Source organism: Physeter macrocephalus, chromosome 10, assembly GCF_002837175.3.
Source record: "Physeter macrocephalus isolate SW-GA chromosome 10, ASM283717v5, whole genome shotgun sequence".
NCBI lineage: Eukaryota > Metazoa > Chordata > Mammalia > Artiodactyla > Physeteridae > Physeter > Physeter macrocephalus.
In genome coordinates this window covers 26,462,059-26,467,939 of record NC_041223.1, presented here as the reverse complement: position 1 = coordinate 26,467,939, position 5,881 = coordinate 26,462,059, and positions in this window count along the sequence as shown.

Genomic DNA, 5,881 nt, shown 5'->3' with positions numbered 1-5,881 from the left:
AAACTCATTCTATGAGGCCACCATCACCCTGATACCAAAACCAGACAAAGATGTCATAAAGAAAGAAAACTACAGGCCAATATCTCTGATGAACATAGATGCAAAAATCCTCAACAAAATACTAGCAAACAGAATCCAACAGCACCTTAAAAGATCATACACCATGATCAAGTGGGGTTTACCCCAGGAATGCATGGATTCTTCAATATACATAAATCAATCAATGTGATACACCGTATTTAAAAATTGAAGGATTAAAAACCTGATAACCTCAGTAGATGGAAAAAAGCTTTTGTCAAAATTCAACACCCATTTATGATAAAAACTCTCCAGAAAGTAGGCATAGAGAGAACCTACCTCAACATAATAAAGGCCATATATGACACACCCACAGCCAACATCGTTCTCAATGGTGAAAAACTGTAACCCTTTCCTCTAAGATCAAGAACAAGACAAGGTTGCCCACTCTCACCATTATTATTCAACATAGTTTTCAAAGTTTTAGCCACAGCAATCAGAGAAGAAAAAGAAATAAAAGGAATCCAAATCAGAAAAGAAGAAGTAAAACTGTCACTGTTTGCAGATGACATGATACTATACATAGAGAATCCTAAGGATGCTACCAGAAAACTACTAGAGCTAATCAATGAATTTGGTAAAGTAGCAGGATACAAAATTAATGCACAGAAATCTCTGGCATTCTTATACACTAATGATGAAAAATCTGAGAGTGAAATTAAGAAAACACTCCCATTTACCACGGCAACAAAAAGAATAAAATATCTAGGAATAAACCTACCTAAGGAGACAAAAAACTTCAGAAATCTCTTGCGTTCCTATACACTAATGATGAAAAATCTGAAAGAGAAATTAAGGAAACACTCCTATTTACCACTGCAACAAAAAAGAATAAAATACCTAGGAGTAAACCTATCTAAAGTGACAAAAGACCTGTGTGCACAAAACTATAAGACACTGATGAAAGAAATTAAAGATGATACAAACTGATGGAGAGATATACCATGTTCTTGGGTTGGAAGAATAAACATTGTGAAAATGACTATACTACCCAAAGCAATCTACAGATTCAATACAATCCCTATCAAACAACCAATGGCATTTTTCACAGAACTAGAAAAAAACTTTTACAATTTGTATGGAAACACAAAAGACGCCGAATAGCAAAAGCAATCTTGAGAAAGGAAAATGGAGCCGGAGGAATCAGGGTCCCTGACTTCAGACTATACTACAAAGCTACAGTAATCAAGACAGTATGGTACTGGCACAAAAACAGAAATATAGATCAATGGAACAGGATAGAAAGCCCAGAGATAAACCCATGCACATATGGTCCCCTTATCTTTGATAAAGGAGGCAAGAGTACACAATGGAGAAAAGAAAGCCTCCTCCATAAGTGGTGCTGGGAAACCTGGACAGCTATATGTAAAAGAATGAAATTAGAACACTTCCTAACGTCCTACACAAAAATAAATTCAAAATGGATTAAAGACCTGAATGTAAGGCCAGACACTATCAAACTCTTAGAGGAAAACATAGGCAGAACACTCTATGATGTAAGTCACAGGAAGATGCTTTTTGACCCACCTCCTAGAGAAATAGAAATAAAACCAAAAATAAACAAATGGGACTTAAGGAAACTTAAAAGCTTTTGTACAGCAAAGGAAACCATGAACCGATGAAAAGACAACCCTCAGAATGGGAGAAAATATTTGCAAATGGAGTAACTGACAAAGGATTAATCTCCAAAATTTACAAGCAGCTCACGCAGCTCAATATCAAAAAAACAAACAACCCAATCCAAAAATGGGCAGAAGATCTAAATAGACATTTCTCCAAAGAAGATATACAGATTGCCAACAAACACATGAAAGGATGCTCAACATCACTAATCATTAGAGAAATGCAAATCAAAACTACAATTACCACTACTGGGCATATATCCTGAGAAAACCATAATGCAAAAAGAGACATGTACCACAACGTTCATTGCAGCACTATTTACAGTAGCCAGGACATGGAAGCAACCTAAGTGTTCACTGACAGATGAATGGATAAAGAAGATGTAGCACATGTATACAATGGAATATTACCCGGCCATAAAAAGAAACGAAACTGAGTTATTTGTAGTGAGGTCGATGGACATAGAGTCTGTCATACAGAGTGAAGTAAGTCAGAGAGAAAAAACAAACAAACACCATATGCTAACACATGTATATGGAATCTAAAAAAAAAAATCCTTCTGAAGAACCTAGGGGCAGGACAGGAATAAAGACGCAGACGTCGAGAAAGGACTTGAGGACACGGGGAGGGTGAAGGGTAAGCTGGGACGTAGTGAGAGAGTGGCATGGACATATATACACTACCAAATGTAAAATAGATAGCTAGTGGGAAGCAGCCGCATAGCACAGGGAGATCAGCTCGGGGCTTTGTGACCTCCTAGAGGGGCGGGATAGGGAGGGTGGGAGGGAGACGCAAGAAGGAGGGGATATGGGGATATATGTATACGTATAGCTGATTCACTTTGTTATACAGCAGAAACTAACACAACATTGTAAAGCAATTATACTCCAATTAAAGGTGTTAAAAAAAAGAAATAGAAAAAAGGTTTTTTCCTTGTGAGGAGAACTCTAAGGATTTACTCTATTCACAACGTTCACATATAACATACAACAGTGTTAATTATATTTAACATGTTGTACATTACATCCCTAGTACTTCTTTATCTTATAACTGGAAGTTTGTACATTTTGACCACTTACATTCAATTCCCTCCCCCCTCACGCCCATCTCTGGTAACCACAAATCTGATCTTCCTCTATGAGTTCTTTTGTTTGTTTGTTTTTCAAGTATAATTGACCTACAGTACCTCGTTAGTTCTTGATACACATAACATGGTGATTTGATATTCTATATTACAAAATGATCACCAAGATAAGTCTAGTTAAGGTCTGCCAACCATTCAAAACTATTACATAATGATTGACTACTGTAATTTTATGCTTAGGATGGGCAGCATCTCCAAGTCCCAGAAAGACATCTTAGAATAAGGAGCAGAGGCCTCTTCTAGAGGGACAGCAGTGTGCTGACAAGGAGGAAGCAGGTTCAGGCGTCTGGAGTACCTGAGTTCAAACCTGAGCTCTGCAATGCGCCATCCGTGGGCTAAGTTACTGTCCTTCTTTACTTACCTAGTATGTGAAAACGGGGCTGTGGTAGTGCCTACAGCACAGCGTAACTTAGGGGACTTCATTTAATAAAGGGATTGATCAGGTTCCAACCCTAGCATCACTCCTAACACTAGATCTCGGACAAGTAAATTTACTTACACTCCAAGTGTCTCATCTGTAAAAGAGTAAGAACAGTACCTCCTTCAGGGGGTTGTTATGAGAATTAAATGGCACACATGTGTAAAGTCCTTAGCCCAGGCCCTGGAACATGGGAAACACTCAATAATTGCTAGTCTACTAGACCACACGGCTCCCCATCATCATGGCAAAATCCTTCAACACAAGAACCTTAATCCCTTTTCAAGCTGGAGTTCATGCTCCTCATGTGAGAACCAGGTCAAAACAGAGCTGTGGTTACTGTGTTCACCTTTTCCTGGGGTGTGGAGGAGATCAGAATATGCCACCCCAAAATGTACTACTTTGTCATAAGGATGATTCTGAGCTGAAGGCAATCGAGAAGAAACAGATGCCTCTCTGGCCTCCCCCTCTCTACCAGGAAGGGTAGGATGATTCTTAATCACAGGAGATGACTCTAGACTCTTATCAGCCGAGAGATGACACCAGAGGGATCTACATAACCAGTGTTACTTAAACAAGCCTTATCTTCCACTAGTTTCCCCCATACTTCTGCTTTCCCACAGTTTGCCACCCCTAAAACTCTAAACCCCTTTTTCCTTTGTCTTGTCACTTCTCTACAAAAGTGATTGTTCTTTATTAAGATATTATATCATTCCCAGTTCTAACCACCCCTTTGAGTTACTTATCATTGAGTTCTCCTATGTGTATGTGCCATGCATGCATCAACGAACTCTGTTTTTCTCTTGTTGCTATGTCTTTTGTTGGTCTAATTTGTAAGGCCCCAGCCGGAAAACCTAGGAGGATAAAGAAAAGGGTTTTTTTCCCCTTTCCTAGAGTGGACCAGTCGTCCAAAACAACGTCTAGTTCTGAACTATTGTCAGGAGCTAGACAATCTCTACACCTGCGGTGGTGTGGGTCCTCAAGGTCAACAGCATGCGTCCAGATCCAGGGCTTACCTCTCCTGTTCACTTCTATACCTCCTGTGGATTCAACACGAGGCTATTTGAGAAGAAGCATCGAACCACAGTGGCCACTGGTCTCATGAGTTGTTGCTTAGGGCTAAGCTCGCCCAAGGTCATCACCATCACCAACGCTATTATCCCTGCGATCACTGTGGACCCATGATGTGGTGAAGATGACCTTGAACCAAGCTTTGTGTTTATGAAAATACGGGCTGTGATTTTTAGAGTTCTTATCTGAGTTCAAACTCAGTGTTTCTTAAATGTGTCAAGTTCTAAACAAATCACTGTACGAGGAGCAAACAACCAGAGGCAGCCAGCTCTGCCCTGTGAAGCAGCAGACTGTAAGGACTGAGTACACGTTGAAAGGAAAGCAATTTATGATGCCTGCAGAACACCGGCGGTCCCATCGTAGCTTCCAGAAGACAGAGCTCACCCCAGGCCAGGCTGGGCTGAGATTGTTTTGTATTTGGTGCAGAGAAGCAGAGACCTGAGGTCAAGGAACTGTAGTATGCAGTGACCCATATTCTGGGAGAATAAGCCAATGTCCAACTAGAATCCTGGATCACAGAGACTCTCTCCTTTCCATCTTTCTATTCCCAGCATTTGGCTCAGAATGGATCCTCATAAATGTTAGAGGATGATGACAGATATTCCATGGTTTAAAACAAGACAGATTTCTGAGTTAATGTTTTCATGTGAAGAGGTGTGTTATATGGACATATGCAGGTTTAACACATACCTACATGCATGAACATATGTGAATATAGTCAATAAAGATAAGAATTTGCATTTATTTTATAGGACAAGGGCTGAACTGTGCTACTAAGAAATTAGCTACTCAGTACTAACTAAGCTACTGAGAAACTATCACTCTTGAGTCTTCCCCTTTACCATTAATGGTAAGACCCTAAGCCACTGACTTCCTCTGAGAATGAGTCCAACACTTATATTCAACATGAAGAAAGAGCCAAGCATTTATTTCAAGGATGACTAAGTGTGTATATGTGTGTGTAAAAGTTTATTTTATAAGGTCATGCAATTCATAGGAAATTATATCTGGGTTAATACTGATTATGATACATTGAAGAATCATTTACTGTTTCAGTTATACGATCTCATTTTCACCACGACTTTTTGCTGTGATATTCTGTAAAGAGCTGTTTAAACGGCACGTTTTGATGGAATTATCTAAGGAAATATTGACATAGCTACTATCCAGAGCCAAAAACTCCTATCCTGCAGGCACAGTGTCTGTCTCCTTTAAGAGGAAAAGGAAAAGATACCTTCCATAAACCCTAGAGCCTTCTCAACATACTGCCTTTGAATTCATACTTCATATAAGTACTCAGAATTTGATGGAAATTCATACTTTTGAGAATATTACTTGCCTTTTGAGAGTCCGTATAATATCAGAATAACTTTCATTTTCTGATAGTATGGGCACTGGAAAAGTTCCAGAAAACTGAAATAGAAAAATGTCCCTTTTTTTTTTTTTTTCAGTACACGGGCCTCTCACTGTTGTGACCTCTCCCGTTGCGGAGCACAGGCTCCGGACGCGCAGGCTCAGAGGCCACGGCTCACGGGCCCAGCCGCTCC